The 18,574-nt window shown below is 43.7% G+C and overlaps 1 protein-coding gene and 1 pseudogene across 7 annotated transcripts in view; both read left to right on the top strand.

Annotated features, from left to right (window-relative positions):
* pard3aa (par-3 family cell polarity regulator alpha, a) overlaps positions 1 to 18,574 on the top strand; it is an 881,596-nt gene that overhangs the window by 25,729 nt on the left and 837,293 nt on the right. The gene's annotated exons all lie outside the window — the stretch shown is intronic.
* On the top strand, positions 12,527 to 16,253 carry LOC140194825 (Y-box-binding protein 1-like; annotated as a pseudogene).

The raw sequence follows: 18,574 nt of genomic DNA, 5'->3' as shown, positions 1-18,574 counted from the left end.
AATATTTGGAACTTTTCTTGATCAGCAAGGCAAATTTGGATTTTGTTGTACTTAAACAGAGAAGTGAAAATATAAATGATTCACATTGTTTAGTAAGGCACGAAGACTCAATATTTTGACTCCAAAATAACGAGATTACTTCAAAGGAGGTAGGATATTTGTATTTTTGAATTCTCCCAGTACAATTGACAGACTTTTCTTGTGCAGAAGCACTCTGAGCTATACAGTGAGGAATTTTACAGTCCTAAAACTATGCTTAAGCAATTGTATATTGTATTGAAAGACCAAGTATTTGTATGTTTTATCCAAAAAGATGTTCATTGCGAGAATAATTAGAAGGTTCGTTTCAAACAGGACCATAATCATCGTTTTGTAAAATACTTTTTTTTTGCTCTTGTGCAGCTTTAATTAACTTTAAAGAAATTTGATTTACAGCTAATAGCCTTGCTTTGGTTTCATCTTTTGTTTGTCTCCTCCCTTGTGGAGGACTTGGGAATGTTTTATTTTGCCGAAAGTGCTGTAAAAGTAATGTTGCTCTATGATTTATTTAATCAAATAAGAGTTTTTAACAAGCTGAAGGTATTGAACAAAGTTGTCCAATAAATGCTGACTCCCAGTGTTGCTTTCTTCTTTCAGTGAGATTGCAAATTGTATTAAGTAGATAACGCAGGGTGGTGAAGAGCACATACAGTTTACTTTGTGTAACACGCTGTAAGGTTTCACTGCTAAGGCTAATGTAATGGCTTCTATGTAATGTTCCACTGTTAAGGTAATTGTTTCTTTGTAGCAGCAATGTTTGGGTTATGACTAGAGATAACGGGACTGGAATTCAGTGGCTGGCTAATAAGAGATGGTTGCTGTGTCTTCTGATTCTGGAAGCTGTTGGTTTCTCGGGCTTTCACCAGAGGGGGAGAGAGAGGTGAAGAGAGAAGATGCGAATGGAGAAATTTGGTAGACTGCTGGATAGGGTGGACATGGAGCAGGGGTCCTAAGGGCAGCAACGCTCGGAGGAGATCGATGGTGGAAGAAGAACGACTGAACTGCATGAGCTCGAACTTTGTGTGCACAGACTGTTTAATAAGATTTGGGCTCTTTTTCTTTTATTTTGTTTCTCTACTAACCGTATAGTCAAAGCAAGAGTTATAAAGCTTAATTGTTTAATTACATATTGTGTACTGTCTGTTATTTCAGGGTACTGATGTGTAACCTGGGATACATCACGCAGCATCCACCCAAACGAGATTTCTTAAGTTTGGCCAGGCAGGGGGTTATCACCCCCTATATTAAGCCGCTAGGCGAAGCGCGTGTTACACTTGCTTCCCTTCAACAGCCATGGCATTGAGTGCAAGACATGGGACGTCATGTTACAATTGTATAAATCATTGGTTGGACTGCCTTTGGAAAATTGTGTCCAGATTTGGTCACCAAGCTTCAGGAAGAATGTCATTAAGCTGGATGGAGCAGATGTACAAAAATTCTTAAGGATGTTGTCTGGACTGGAGGTCTTGTGTTGTAAGAAAGATTGGAATCAACTTTCCAGCTCTTGGCTCCATCCCTGCCCCTCCTGTCTTCTCCTATCATTTCAGATCTCCCCCTCCCCCTCCCACTTTCAAATGTCTTACTATCTCTTCTTTCAGTTAGTCCTGACAAAGAGTCTCGGCCGGAAATGTCGATTGTACCTCTTCCTAGAGATGCTGCCTGGCCTGCTGCGTTCACCAGCAACTTTGATGTGTGTTGCTTGAAATTCCAGCATCTGCAGAATTCCTCGTGATTGGACGACTGACACTGCTTCCTCCGGAGAAAGGGAGGCTGAGAAGTGACCTTGTAGGAGATTTGAGGGGCATAGTCCCAGAGTTGGGAGGCTAAAACTAGAGAGCCTCGCTTTAAGGTGAGAGGGAAGAGTGGTGAATATTTGAACAAGGTGGGTACATGGATTAAAAAAAAACATCAGTTGAAGGCAGGCAAATGGGATGATCTTAAAAAGCCATTTTTGTCAGCCTGGGTGTATTGGGGTGAAGGGCCTGTTATGGTAGGTCTTTTCTGTCTCATGCGCTCTCGCACTCTTCTGCACTTATTTCGAAAGGAGAATGGGTTTCAGAAACTAATATCTAATGTCCTTCAGTGATCAGTGCAAATTACTGTGTTATGCAAGGTAAATTATGTTTGACAAATTTGCCAGAGTTGTTTGTTTCCTGTTAACTGCCATTTCTTAATTACATGATGAACTGAGGAAACAGCTACCTGAAAATGCTTTGCTATCTTCATATTGCCTTCTCCTGCTTTGTAGGCTTAATTTATTTTAATTTTCAGAGTACTAGGCAGCTGCTTAGAGGAGCCCATGGCTGCTGATTGTTGGGAGAAGGTTTGAGGAGTCTGGGTATTTATAAAGCTTTGAAATTTGCATCACCTGGTCTTTCCTAATGATGAGTGTGAACAAGCCATAGCCCAAACAAGCTAATTAAGGTCTGAGACCTTGGTAAAAGTTATCTGAGAGCTCAAATCTCTTGGGGTGCCCAAACTTTTGCATGGTGCTCCTTTCTTTTTTTTCCACTCTAAAATTATACAAAACAAAAATAATACACTAATCTTGCTTAAAATGTTGAAAAGAATGTTTCATCTTTAACTTTGACTTTTGGAGATCAGTTCATCTTCCACTCACTTAACTATTCACAGTAACAGAAATTTTGACCGGGGTGCCCAAACTTTTGCATGCCACTGTATTCCCACTAGTGGCAGGATCGCAAACAAGAAAAAGGAGATACAAAATAAGGGTATGTTCACTTTAAATTGATGTGTGTTGAAATAACTTAGTGCAGAGAGTGGTGAATCCACAGGGGTATTTAAGGAGGTGGGTTACTACTTGAAAGATCAGCGAATTGAGGCCTATGGTGATCAGGCACAGAAAAGGAAATGATGCTTTTAGCATATTATATATGGTCAGAGGGGTTGAGTGTCTTACTTCATGCATTTTCTTAAGTTAAATTATTTCAATTAAGTCCTTTTAAGAAAATCTAAACAGTGGGAACATGACAAGAATTCTTAAGACTGCATTGTGTTCAGAAGTATCCGGTGAAAAACTGCATTTGATATGGCATGAGTTATATGTTGAAGAATTACTTGTAATTTAACTTTGGGATTCATTTGTTGATCTGCTACTAAGTACATGAATGGTACGATAATCTATGTTTTCTTCTTGCTTGCCATGCTTGAGGTTTGGGTGGCAATGTGTCTCTGCAGCTGCACAGCTGCCTTGCCTTAGGTTTGATTCTCTTGCACTTTCGCAAGGGAATTCACATGTTTTCCTCCTGACTGTGTATCCCTGAGGATTTTCTGTCTACACACAACTATATGCTGATTTTCAGGTTAATTGACAACTGTAGATTGCCACTGTTGCAGCAGAGCTTTTGAGAAAATGAAAGGGATGTGAACAGAAGGTATGATAGAACAGATTTCAGGGAAAGAAAAGTGAAAATGGAGTTGATAAGATTGGTCTGACAGCTGATTATACACTCAGTGGTCTCTTCTATGTCAAAAGAGAATAGATGGGAAAATATGACAAAGTCATGGGTGTAGCTAATTCTAGTTTGATGTGAATCTTTGTTTAAAACTTGTCAGGAAGTTTCTCGAATCTCCTGCCAAGTGGTCCAATGAAGTGCCTCATTTTCAAAATGAATTCAGTGCAGCGCTGGCCTCTCCTGCTCTCGGTAATTTAAGCAAATGGAACGCTGTGTGTACGTCAAAGTGTACATGGGAAGCCTGCTCTTCATGAGAGCTGGGTTCAACCTGCAGCCAGTGCTTTAATTTGAATCTGTTGACAGCACATTGCAGCACGGTATATAGATATCATAGCAGTGCTGCCGTCAGTAACACAATGGCAGCTGTAGACAGACACTCAGATGGAGGTAATTCCAACAAAAGATCATGATATACTCTTAAACTGCCAAGGATAAAATAAGAATGCTTCAGAAATATCCTTGTAATCTGGGGATTGAATTACTCAATCCATTGTAAGTGTCCCCTGCAGGGCAATCAGCTGCTGAAACTCAATTGTGTGGACGATTGCAGAGTGTGTTGTTGTGGAGGGCATGTATGCTCGTGGAACAGTGGTAGCATAATTTAAGAACCTATGGATTACAACTATTCCCTGGTCGGGAGACTGGGACAGCTATATTGATGAGGTACTCGGAGAAGGTTGGCTTGCAATCATGAATTGTTGTTGATATCAGTCACAGAATAAGAGGAAATGTAATGTTGAAGTAAGTTGATTGTGGCGTGAGATGTACATGAATATTCAAATTAGCCTTGTTACAATTCATGGCAACCTGCTTCACTCGCAACAGGACCTCCGAATTCATCAGCAATTTGCTAATCGTGCCATCCATCTGCATTCCTATCTGAGCCACAACTGAGCAGGTGCGTGGACGTCAGCAAGTCCGAGCAGTGGGAAGAATTTAAAAAAAAAGACAGATTTATAGAGCGAGTACAAGAGTGGAGGGAGTCAGAGTAGGAGGACTTTGACTCAACGGGGCTTCGGCAATAGTGGGTCAAGGCGAGGTAAGTTACTTGTGAAGAACAGGAATAGGAAGTATGTCTGCAAGGCCGGTGTTTTGTACTGGGTGTGGGGTGTCCAGGAGACTCTCAGCCTCCCGGACGGCCACATCTGCGCCAGTTGCATTGAGCTGCAGCTCCTTAGGGACCAGGTTAGGGAACTGGAGATACAGCTTGATGACCTTCGTCTGGTCAGGGAGAATGAGGAGGTGATAGGAGCTATAGGCAGGTAGTCACACTGGGGCCTGGGAGACAGATAAGTGAGTAACAGGAGAGGGAAGAGCAAGTCTGATATTAAAGAGAACTCATGCGGCTGCGCCCGTTAACAATAAGTCCTCCACTTTGAGTACTGTTGGAGGGGGAGGGGGATGGCCTACCTGGGGGAAGCAACAATGGCTGCGCCTCTGGAACAGAGTCTGGCCCTGTGGCTCAGAAGGGTAGGGAAAGGAAGAGGATGGCAACAGTGATAAAGAGGGTCAGACAGGCGATTCTGTGGACACAGGAAAGAAACACGGATGGTAGTTTGCCTCCCAGCTGCCAGGTCCGAGATGTTTCTGATCACGTCCATGATATCCTGAAGTGGGAAGGTGAACAGCCAGAGGTCATGGTACATATTGGTATCAATGACATAGGTAGGAAAAGGGAGGAGATCCTGAAAAAGACTACAGGGAGTTAGGAAAGAAGTTGAGAAGCAGGATCACAAGGGTAGTAATCTCGGGATTACTGCCTGTGCCACGTGACAGTGAGTATAAGAATAGAGTGAGGTGGAGGATAAATGCATGACTGAGGGATTGGAGTGGGGGCAGGGATTCAGATGTCTGGATCATTGGGACTTTTTTTGGGGCAAGTGTGACCTGCACAATAAGGATGGGTTGCACTTGAATCCGAGGGAGACCAATATCCTGGCAGGGAGGTTTACTAAGGCTATTGGGGAGTGTTTAAACTAGAATTGCTGGGGTGTGGGAACCAAACTGAAGAGACTGAGGAAGGGGAGGTTGGCTCACAAATACAGAAAGCTTGTAGGCAGTGTGAGAGGGAGGATAGGCAGGTGACAGAGAAGAGATGCGCTCAGACTGATGGTTTGAGATATGTCTATTTTAATGCAAGGAGTATCATGAACAAAGCAGATGAGTTTATAGTGTGGATCAGTACTTGGAGCTATGATGTTGTGGCCATTACAGAGACTTGAATGGCTCAGGGGAAGGAGTGGCTACTTAGAATGCCAGACTTCAGATGTTTCAGAAAGGACAGGGAGGGAGGCAAATAGGTGGGGGCGTGGCACTGCTGATCAGAGATAGTGTAACAGCAGCAGAAAAGGAGGACGTCATGTAGGGATTGTCTACTGAGTCACTGTGGATGGAAGTTAGAAACAGGAAGGGGTCAATAACTCTACTGGGTGTTTTTTATAGACCACCCAATAGTAACAGGGACATCGAGGAGCAGATAGGGAGACAGGTTCTGGAGGGTTGTATGATGGGAGATTTAAATTTCCCCAATATTGATTGGCATCTCCCTAGAGCAAGGGGTTTAGAGTTTGTTAGGTGTGTTCAGGAAGGTTTCCTGACACAATATGTACATAAGCCTACAAGAGGAGAGGCTGTACTTGATATGGTATTGGGAAATGAACGGTCAGGTGTCAGGTCTCTCAGTGAGAGAGCATTTTAGAGTTAATGATCACACTCCTATCTTTTTTACCACAACATTGGAGAGGGATAGAAGCAGACAAGTTAGGAAAACGTTTAATTGGATTAAGGGGAAATATGAAGCTATCAGGCATGAACTTGGAAGCATAAATTGGAACCATGTTCTCAGGGAAATGTACAGCAGAAATGTGGCAGATGATCAGGCAGAGAATATTTGTGTGATGTTTTGCATAGATACGTTCCAATGAGACGGAAAGGATGGTTGGTACAGCAACCATGGATTACAAAGGCTGTTGAAAATCTGGTCAAGAAGAAAAGAAGAGCGTAAGAAAGGTTCAAAAAAACTAGGTAATAATAGAGATCTAGAAAATTATAAGGCTAGCAGGAAGGAGCTTAAGAATGAAATTAGTAGAGCCAGAAGGGGCCATGAGAAGACCTTGGCGAGCAGGATTAAGGAAGACCCCAAGGCATTCTATAAGTATGTGAAGAGCAAGAGGATAAGACGTGAGAGAGTAGGACCAATGAAGTATGACAGTGGAGAAGTGTGTATGGAATCGGAGGAGGTAGCGGAGGTCCTTAATGAGTACTTTGCTTCTGTATTCACTGTGGAAAAGGACCTTGGCTATTGTACGGATGACTTACAGTGGTCTGAAAAGCTTGAGCATACAGACATTAAGAAAGAGGATGTGTTGGAGCTTTTGGAAAGCATTAAGTTGGATATGTCATGGGACCGGACGAGATGTACCACAGGCTACTGTGGGAGGTGAGGGAGGAGATTGCTGAGCCTCTGGCGATGATCTTTCCATCATCAGTGAGGACGGGAGAGGTTCCAGAGGATTGGAGGGTTGCAGATTTTGTTCCCTTATTCTAGAAAGTGAGTAGAGATAGCCCAAGAAATTTTTGTCCAGTGAGTCTTACTTCAGTGGTTGGTAAGTTGATGGAAAAGATCCTGAGAGGCAGAATTTATGAACATTTGAAGAGGCATAATATGATTAGGAATAGTCAGCATGGCTTTGTCAAAGGCATGTCATGCCTTACGAGCCTGACTGAATTTTTTGAGGATGTAACTAAACACATTGATGAAGGTAGAGCAGTAGGTGTATTGTATATGGATTTCAGCAAGGCATGTGATGAAGTACCCCATGCAAGGCTTGTTGAGAAAGTAAGGAGGCATGGGATCCAAGGGAACTTTGCTTAGTGGATCCAGAATCAGCTTGCCCACAGAAGGCAAAGAGTGGTTGTAGATGGGTCATATTCTGCATGGAGGTCAGTGACCAGTGGGTGCCTCAGGGATCTGTTCTGGGACCTCTACTCTTTGTGATTTTTATAGATGACTTGGATGAGGAAGTGGAAGGATGGGTTAGTAAATTTGTTGATGACACAATGGTTGGAGGTGTTGTGGACAGTGTGGAGGGCTGTCAGGGGCCACAGCGGGAGATCAATAGGATGTAAAACTGGACTGAGAAGTGGCAGATGGCATTCAACCCAGATAAGTGTGAGGTGGTTCATTTTGGTGGGTCAACTATGATGGCAGCATACAGCATTAATAGTAAGACTCTTGGCAGTGTGGAGGATCAGAGGGATCTTGTGCTCTGAGTCCATAGGACACTCAAAAGCTGCTGCACAGGTTGACTGTGTGGTTAAGTAGGCATAGAGTGTATAGGCTTTCATCAACCGTGGGATTGAGTTTAATAGCCGAGAGGTAATTTTGCAGCTATATAGGACCCTGGTCTGATCCCACTTGGAGTACTGTGCTCAGTTTGGGTCACCTCACTACAGGAAAGATGTGGAAACTACAGAAAGGGTGCAGAGGATATTTACAAAGATGTTGCTTGGATTGGGGAGCATGCCTTATGAGAATAGGTTGAGTATAGTCAGAGGCTTTTTCCCAGGACTGAAATGGCTAACATGAGAGGGCACAGTTTTAAGGTGCTTGGAAGTAGTTACAGAGGAGATGTCAGGGGTATGTTTTTTCTACGCAGAGAGTGGTGAGTGCGTGGAATGGGCTGCTGGCGACAGTGGTGGAGGCGGATACGATAGGGTTTTTGAAGAGACTCTTGGATAGATACACAGAGCTTAGAAAAGGCTATGGGTAACCCTAGGTTATCTCTAAATTAGATACATGTTTGGCACAGCATTGTGGGCTGAAGGGCCTGTATTGTGCTGTAGGCTTTCTATGTTTCTATTTACACAAATGAATGGCAGAAGTCTCAACACTGACTGCGGGGCACCCCAATATTCAGACGATCCTCCTTCAACCATCATCCACTGTTTCCTTCTGAATCCACTTCACTAGTCCTTCTGAATCCCACAGAACCTAATGTTCCATATCCGCCTATCATACAGGCCCTTGTTCAAGGTCTTAGTGAAGTCCATATAAGCAACATCCTCGGCTTTACCATCTATCACCTTAGTTACTTCGGGAAACTCCAAACGGTTCATCAGACACGACCTCCCAAGCACAAAACCATGTGCTGAATATACTTGATCAGACCTTGACTATCCAAAATTTCTTCCATACTTTCCCTACATCTGAAGTCAAATTCACTGGCCTGTCCTTGCTACTATACTTGAATCTGATCCACTGTCCTTTAAAGACTGTGCAATTAAGATCATAAATTGTTGCATACAATTTGCTTTACTCCTGTTGTTGACATGATATCTTTTAGCCAATTATTTATTTCGCAACTCTGTCACTGTGAACACATTATCCTTATTTTGAGAGTGCTTTAATGGCTTTGAACAGCTCCAGCAAATTTCCACGAGCTTGTTCTTTTCCAAGAAGAAAATGCCCAGCTCTTTAGTCACTCTGTTTAACTAATATTATCCCCAGTTCTTGCCTGGTGAACATTTGTCCTTCCCAAAGCCTTCACACCCTTAAATTGTGATGCATAATATTCAAATTGGTGTTTGCTTGTGTTTACAAAAACAGTTCATCACCGCTTCCTTGCTTTCCTTTTCTTTGTTTCCATATTTGCAGCCAAGGCTCCAGTTTGCCTTTTTAACAGCAGTCTCAACTTGTCACCTGTTCAGCAGCCATTGTCCTTTTGTTCTGTTATCACCATTGTACCATATAACCTACTGTATAATATAGGACTACTTTATGTTGTGCTAATACATCGTATTGAGCATGCGCTATTAGAACATAGAACATAGAACAGTACAGCACAGTACAGGCCCTTCGGCCCACAATGTTGTGCTGACCCTCAAACCCTGCCTCCCATATAAGCCCTCACCTTAGATTCCTCCATATACCTGTCTAGTAGTCTCTTAAACTTCACTAGTGTATCTGCCTCCACCACTGACTCAGGCAGTGCATTCCACGCACCAACCACTCTTCTGAGTAAAAAACCTTCCTCTAATATCCCCCTTGAACTTCCCACCTCTTACCTTAAAGCTATGTCCTCTTGTATTGAGCTGTGGTGCCCTGGGGGAGAGGCGCTGGCTATCCACTCTTATCTATTCCTCTTATTATCTTGTACACCTCTATCATGTCTCCTCTCATCCTGCTTCTGTCCAAAGAGTAAAGCCCTAGCTCTCTTAATCTCTGATCATAATGCATACTTTCTAAACCAGGCAGCATCCTGGTAAATCTCCTCTGCACCCTTTCCAATGCTTCCACATCCTTCCTATAGTGAGGTGACCAGAACTGGACATACTCCAAGTGTGGCCTAACCAGAGTCTTATAGAGCTGCATCATTACATTGCGACTCTTAAACTCTATCCCTTGACTTATGAAAGCTAACACCCCATAAGCTTTCTTAACTACCCTATCCAACTGTGAGGCAACTTTCAGGTATCTGTGGACATGTACCCCAAGATCCCTCTGCTCCTCCACACTACCAAATATCCTGCCATTTACTTTGTACTCTGCCTTGGAGTTTGTCCTTCCAAAGTGTACCACGTCACACTTCTCTGGGTTGAACTCCATCTGCCACTTCTCAGCCCACTTCTGCATCCTATCAATGTCTCTCTGCAATCTTTGACAATCCTCTACACTATCTACAACACCACCAACCTTTGTGTCGTCTGCAAACTTGCCAACCCACCCTTCTACCCCCACATCCAGGTCATTAATAAAAATCACGAAAAGTAGAGGTCCCAGAACAGATCCTTGTGGGACACCACTAGTCACAATCCTCCAATCTGAATGTACTCCCTCCACCACCACCCTCTGCCTTCTGCAGGCAAGCCAATTCTGAATCCACCTGGCCAAACTTCCCTGGATCCCATGACTTCTGACTTTCTGAATAAGCCTACGGTGTGGAACCTTGTCAAATGCTTTACTAAAATCCATATAGATCACATCCACTGCACTACCCTTATCTATATGCCTGGTCACCTCCTCAAAGAACTCTATCAGGCTTGTTAGACACGATCTGCCCTCACAAAGCCATGCTGACTGTCCCTGATCAGAGCATGATTCTCTAAATGCCTATAGATCCTATCTCTAAGAATCTTTTCCAACAGCTTTCCCACCACAGACGTAAGGCTCACTGGTCTATAATTACCCGGACTATCCCTACGACCTTTTTTGAACAAGGGAACAACATTCACCTCCCTCCAATCCTCCGGTACCATTCCTGTGGACAACGAGGACATAAAGATCCCAGCCAGAGGCTCAGCAATCTCTTCTCTCGCCTCGTGGAGCAGCCTGGGGAATATTCTGTCAGGCCCCGGAGACTTATCTGTCCTAATGTATTTTAACAACTCCAACACCTCCTCTCCCTTAATATCAACATGCTCCAGAACATCAACCTGACTCATATTGTCCTCACCATCATCAAGTTCCCTCTCATTGGTAAACAACAGGAATTCTGCAGATGCTGGAAATTCAAGCAACACACAACAAAGTTGCTGGTGAACGCAGCAGGCCAGGCAGCATCTGTAGGAAGAGGTGCAGTCAACGTTTCAGGCCGAGACCCTTCGTCAGGACTAACTGAAGGAAGAGTGAGTAAGGGATTTGAAAGTGGGAGGGGGAGGGGGAGATCCAAAATGATAGGAGAAGACAGGAGGGGGAGGGATGGAGCCAAGAGCTGGACAGGTGATAGGCAAAAGGGGATACGAGAGGATCATGGGACAGGAGGTCCGGGAAGAAAGACGGGGGGGTGGGGGACCCAGAGGATGGGCAAGAGGTATATTCAGAGGGACAGAGGGAGAAAAAGGAGAGTGAGAGAAAGAATGTGTGCATAAAAATAAGTAACAGATGGGGTACGAGGGGGAGGTGGGGCCTTAGCGGAAGTTAGAGAAGTCAAATGTTCATGCCATCAGCTTGGAGGCTACCCAGAGGGAATATAAGGTGTTGTTCCTCCAACCTGAGTGTGGCTTCATCTTTACAGTAGAGGAGGCCGTGGATAGACATGTCAGAATGGGAATGGGATGTGGAATTAAAATGTGTGGCCACTGGGAGATCCTGCTTTCTCTGGCGGACAGAGCGTAGATGTTCAGCAAAGTGATCTCCCAGTCTGCGTCGGGTCACGCCAATATATAAAAGGCCACATCGGGAGCACCGGACGCAGTATATCACCCCAGTCGACTCACAGGTGAAGTGTTGCCTCACCTGGAAGGACTGTTTGGGGCCCTGAATGGTGGTAAGGGAGGAAGTGTAAGGGCATGTGTAGCACTTGTTCCGCTTACATGGATAAGTGCCAGGAGGGAGATCAGTGGGGAGGGATGGGGGGGACGAATGGACAAGGGAGTTGTGTAGGGAGCGATCCCTGCTGAATGCAGAGAGGGGGGGAGGGAAAGATGTGCTTAGTGGTGGGATCCCGTTGGAGGTGGCGGAAGTTACGGAGAATAATATGTTGGACCCGGAGGCTGGTGGGGTGGTAGGTGAGGACCAGGGAAACCTTATTCCTAGTTCGGGTTCTGTAAGTAAAAGCCCCTGTTAACTTAACTCCAGTCTATATCATTTTTATTAATGATACTGTTGTGTAAACGACCACATACACAACAAATTGGCGACGAGGTTAATGAACCTGCATCATATCGGAACGCTGTGTTTTAATTGATAACAGCACTCAGAAGAGGCAGAGTGAGGCCGCGAGTCTGAAAAGAAGCGGGAGTTCAGCTGGAGTCGGGAGACTGAAAGACACAGTCGGAGCTGCGGCGCGTCCAGGCGAGATCACAGCCGGCTCTGAACCACAGGGTTGAGGGTCTGCCTGCCTCAGAAGGGAGATAAAAAAGAGTGACACACACGTCTAGCCAGAGTCCGCTCGCAACGCAAGCAAAAAAAAAAAGTCACGTGAATCAAAAAAGAAAACAAGGGACCAGGGTTAAATTAACAAGGGACTGGGGCTAAATTAACATAACAAGGATAAAATAACACAACAAGGATGGCGTTAATTGGAACCATTACAGCATTTGATATTGGCATTGAAGACCGGGCAATTTATATTGAAAGAATAGAGTTATATTGTGATGCTAACAATGTTAATGCAGAAAAGCCAGCGTTTTACTTAGTGTAATTTCGCCAAAACATACGGTCTACTACGGAGCTTGTTAACCCCTGAAAAGCCAGCTGACAAAGCTTTCAAGCAAATAATAGACACTCTCCAACAGCATTTAAACCCCAAACCGCTGGTCATTGCTGAAAGATTTAAATTCCATAAGCGGAATCAGAGCAAAAATGAAAGCATTTCTGAATATTGTGCTGAATTTTGCAGATTATCAGAGCATTGTCAATTGGAGCTGGTCTATCAGACGCATTGAGGGACAGGTTAGTGTGTGGCATGTACTGTGAAACCACACAGAAGAAGCTCCTGTGTGAGAAAGACCTTACAGTAGAGAAAGCGCTAAACATCTCAATATCATTGGAGTCAGCCGCATGAGGTGCTTCAGAGATACAAAAAAAATCTCTGGAATATGCTACGAATAAAATGTCACTGCGCAGACATGAAGGAAAGAAATGTTACTGTTGTGGGAACAGGTCACATGACCCTGATTGTTGTTGGTTTAAAGATAAAGAATGCCAAAACTGTGGCAAACAGGGCCACACTGGCAGAGTATGCAAAGCTAGTAAAAGCAGGGAAAGGGCAAAATACAGAGAAACAAGAAACCCCAGAAAGGAAAATACAACGTGCACAAAATGAAAGAAAGCAATTCTGATGAAAATGACTCAGACAAAAGTGAATTGTCTTGTCTGCCATTTCACAGCGTGGAAGAGACAGATGATCGAAGAGCAATATGGATCACTCCACAAGTGGCAGGTGTGAGACTGAAAATGCAGTTGGGCACAGGCTCAGCCTAGAGGCCAATTTATACTTCTACTTCGAATCTATGCCATAGGTACGGTGTAGCCACGTGCCCTACACTGTAGCCTGACATGCACCTCCCCAAAAATGTAACTGCGTTGTGGCGACGCAGACTGCAACAACTGTGATTGGTCCACTTGGTAGCATCGCATTTCCTCCTACACATTTCCGGTTACTTCCACCTGAATCTAAAACTCGAATGGTGATTGTCAGTCTCTGAGTAATGTCTATAGGCATACTGTGCGTACACTGATGCAAAATAAATGGTTGGAGGCGATGAACCAAATCGTCAAATCTACCTGCTGACATCCAAAAATATTTGAAATGCATTTCCTCGTCCATGTCTCTCAGTGGCCGGATAAGCACAGAAAATTCACCCTCCTTCAGCCTCAATCCGTTCAATGGTCGTACACACCATCTCCTCTGACGTCTTCTCTTTTCTGCGTTGCAGTAATTTTCAATAAAAGTAACTCTTGTTCAACATTTACTAGCTCCAACTCCAACATGATGCACTCAGTTTCAGTCGCTATTGTTTGAAGTACACAAAGAAACTCAATACAGTGGCATAGAAACCCCACCGCCAACTAGCGTTTTGGTGGTGAGTTGCAGAGTGAGGCAGACACGCCAACGCACAAGTATAAGTGCTCACAATGGCGTAGGCCACTTGCGTAGGCTATGGCGTAGAGCCTACGCAGAAGTATAAATCAGCCTTTAACAGTGATCTCTGTACACGACTACAAACGACTGTTTTTGCACATACCTCTGAGACAAACTAAACTACTACTAAAGACTTACACAGGATAGAAAGTGCATCCTGAAGGCAAAATTAAAGTGACAGTGATCCACGGAGGTAAAACACAGCAACTGAACCTTTATGTACTGAAAAATGGAGGACCACAGTTGCTGGGACGTGAATGGCTCAGGAAAATCCAGTTGGTTTGGCACATCATCAAGGCACTAGATGTGTCAACAAAGGAGGGCAGCTCGGTGGGGATGATGTCTGCAGCTCTCCTCTCACCCACTGTCGACTATTACAACAACGAGTAGGAGCTAGACAGCGTCGACGATGAGGACGAATGAAGTATCTGTGGCTGCGACTCGGATGAAGATACCGAGGATGCAAGGGAGACAGTTATTGCTAATAAGCAGGATGATGAAGACTACCTGAAAGTAAAAGAGCAGATGTACCAGGAGAAATTGACTTCTCTCAAAAGACAGCTACAGCAGTTACAGGAAGGCACTTTGCAGGAGTATCAGAAAAGGATGAAGAAACTAGATCAACAATACAAGTAAGGAATATGAAATGCAGAGCTTTTTCTGCAACTGGAGACAGGAAAAGTGGAAAAGAATTATATTAGAGAAAAGAAAGAAGCGGAGAGAGCGCAGGAGCCCCCACCTCAGACCGGCCTGAGCCGCAACCACCTCACGCAGCCTGTCAACACCATGAGCGAGGCCGAGACGGAGCAGCAACCCGAACAGCCAGACAAACCCAAATCCCCCCGGGGAGAAGAATGTCATCGCAACAATGGTTCATGGAACAGTAAAGTGGTTCAACATACGAAATGGATACGGATTCATCAACAAGAATGATACAAAGGAAGATGTGTTTGTACATCAGACTGCTATAAAGAAGAATAATTCACGGAAATAGCTCTGCAGTGTTGGAGACAGTGAAACTGTGGAGTTTGACGTAGTGGAAGGCGAAAAGGGTGCAGAAGCAGCAAACGTAACTGGTCCTGGAGGAGTTCCAGTCCAAGGAAGCCAATATGCCTGGGACAAATCGTTATTGTCGCTACAACCCTCGCCGCTGAGGTCCACCATGTAACTACCAACAGAATATTGAAGGTGGAGAGAAAGGAGACGGAGCAGAGACAGCAACAGATGGAGAAAACCAAGATGATCAAAATCAGCAACATCGCCCTCCTTACAGAAGACAGCGTTACTCACCTTACTTTGTTCGTTGTCGCTATGGTCGCCACCCACAATATAGCAATCAGCCTTGGAGAAATTACTGAGGGTGGTGAAATAAATGAAACCAGGTTGCTGGGGGAGAAGGTAAACCTAACAAAGAAAAAAGTCATTTCCATTCAAACAGAACAGCTTTCGCACAAGGTAAATCTTGAACCAATCATTTCCTCCATTGAAAATCATACACTTAATCCTTTGCAGGAAAGTTTCTTTTGCACGTATATATTTTGAATCCTCAGCCAATATCTTGTTTTGTTCAAAGAAGTTGGGAAACAGCATCAGAGCAAGCGAATTCTGGCAACAAACTATATGGTTCCTATTGTATTTTCACACTTGTACTGATCTTTCTGTGAGTTATTAGATTGCCCCAACTTTTGAATAACTAGCAGAGACAGCAGATCACCAACCACTTCTTTTGTTGGTGACAAGTCACCTTTGAAGTAGACCATGGAAACTCCCTATGCTCAGAAGTCAACTTTCATGACTTTTATATGGAACTCTGTATTAAAACAAACAAGTTTATGGTCAGACGTTACCCGGAGGAGTAGAGAAGACTCCCTCCAGAGACTTGAGTTATAATGATTATAATTATTATTATTATTATATTACCTTATAATTTGATATTAGTAAGTTACTAAGTAAATAATTGGTAAGTGTTTGTATGTTAAGGGTACACGTATTGTTTAGCATAGTGCCCCCAGTAAGAAAAAAACAGTTGATACACTATTAAAATAAAAGTGGAGGAGTGTACCATATAACCTACTGTATAATATAGGACTACTTTATGTTGTACTAGTACATCGTATTGAGCATGTGCTATTAGGCGCGTATGGATCTGTATATATGTGTTCAGTTTGGGTACTGTAAGTAAAAGCCCCTGTTAACTTGGCTCCAGTCTCTCGCGTTTTTATTAATGATATTGTTGTGTAAACGCCCACATACACAACAACCATTATTGCTGGTTTACCATGTTGCTAAATTTCAGGTCATCTGCAGATAGAACCATAGAAACTACAGCACAGAAACAGGCCTTTTGGCCCTTCTTGGCTGTGCCGAACCATTTTCTGCCTAGTCCCACTGACCTGCACACGGACCATATCCCTCCGTACACCTCCCATCCATGTATCTGTCCAATTTATTCTTAAATGTTAAAAAAGAACCCGCATTTACCACCTCGTCTGGCAGCTCATTCCATACTCCCACCACTCTCTGTGTGAAGAAGCCCCCCCCCAATGTTCCCTTTAAATTTCCCCCCCTCACCCTTAACCCATGTCCTCTGGTTTTTTTCTCCCCTTGCCTCAGTGGAAAAAGCCTGCTTGCATTCACTCTATCTTTACCCATCATAATTTTATATACCTCTATCAAATCTCCCCTCATTCTTCTAAGCTTCAGGGAATAAAGTCCTAACCTATTCAACCTTTCTCTGTAACTAAGTTTCTTAAGTCCCGGCAACATCCTTGTAAACCTTCTCTGCACTCTTTTAACCTTCCTGTAATTTGGTGACCAAAACTGAACACAATACTCCAGATTTGGCCTCACCAATGCCTTATACAACCTCATCATAACATTCCAGCTCTTATACTCAATACTCTGATTAATAAAGGCCAATGTACCAAAAGCTCTCTTTACGACCCTATCTACCTGTGACGTCACTTTTAGGGAATTTTGTATCTGTATTCCCAGATCCCTCTGTTCCACTGCACTCCTCAGTGCCTTACCATTAACCCTGTATGTTCTACCTTGGTTTGTCCTTCCAACGTGCAATACCTCACACTTGTCTGTATTAAACTCCATCTGCCATTTTTCCAGCTGGTCCAAGTTCCTCTGCAGGCTCTGAAAACCTTCCTCACTGTCTACTACACCTCCAATCTTTGTATCATCAGCAAATTTGCTGATCCAATTTACCACATTATCATCCAGATCATTGATATAGATGACAAATAACAATGGACCCAGCACTGATCCCTGTGGCACACTACTAGTCACAGGCCTCCACTCTGAGAAGCAATTCTCTACTACCACTCTTTGGCTTCTTCCATTGAGCCAATGTCTAATCCAATTTACCACCTCTCCATGTATACCTAGCAACTGAATTTTCCTAACTAACCTCCCATGTGGGACCTTGTCAAAGACAATATTCACTGCCTTCCCTTCATCCACTTTCCTGGTAACCTCCTTGGAAAAACTCCAATAGATTGGTCAAACATGACCTACCATGCACAAAGCCATGTTGACTCTCCCTAAAAAGTCCCTGTCTATCCAAATGCTTGTAGATTCTGTCTCTTAGTACTCCCTCCAATAACTTGCCTACTACCGGCGTTAAACTTACTGGCCTATAATTTCCCGGATTACTTTTCGATCCCTTTTTAAACAACGGAACAACATGAGCCACTCTCCAATCCTCTGGCACCTCACCTGTAGACAGCGACATTTTAAATATTTCTGCCAGGACCCCTGCAATTTCAACACTAGTCTCCTTCAAAGTCCGAGGGAACACCCTGTCAGGTCCCGGGGATTTATCCACTTTAAGTTTCCTCAAGACAGCAAGGACCTCCTCCTTTTCGATCTGTACAGTTTCCATGATCTCACTACTTGTTTCCCTTAATTCCACAGACTTCATGCCAGTTTCCTTAGTAAATGCAGACGCAAAAAACCTATTTAAGGTCTCCCCCATTTCCTTTGGTTCCGCACATAGCCGACCACTCTGATCTTCAAGAGGACCAATTTTATCCCTTACAATCCTTTTGCTCTTAATATACCTGTAAAAGCTCTTTGGATTATCCTTCACTTTGACTGCCAAGGCAACCTCGTCTTCACAATGTACAAGATGTACAAATAGCTTTCAGGTGCCTTGTCAGAATTATTCCTATTTCACAAAGAAATATCTTCAGCACAAGCATAAATTCATGGGGGAGGGAGGGGGCTCTGTGGTCATCTCGACTCACTTTGGCTATTGTCTCTCAGCCACTTTTGTATTATCACTCGTCACTTGTCACTCATCAGGGATCGGTATTGGGACCACAGCTGTTTATGATTTACGTCAATGATTTAGAGGAAGGCATTGTGAGTAACATCAGCAAGTTTGCTGATGATACTAAGCTGGGTGGCAGTGTGACATGTGATGAGAATGTTAGGAGAATTCAAGGTGACTTGGATAGGCTG

This window comes from Mobula birostris, chromosome 3 (genome assembly GCF_030028105.1).
Source record: "Mobula birostris isolate sMobBir1 chromosome 3, sMobBir1.hap1, whole genome shotgun sequence".
NCBI lineage: Eukaryota > Metazoa > Chordata > Chondrichthyes > Myliobatiformes > Myliobatidae > Mobula > Mobula birostris.
The sequence above is the reverse complement of the archived record's forward strand: the minus strand, read 5'-3'. Positions and strand labels throughout refer to the sequence as shown.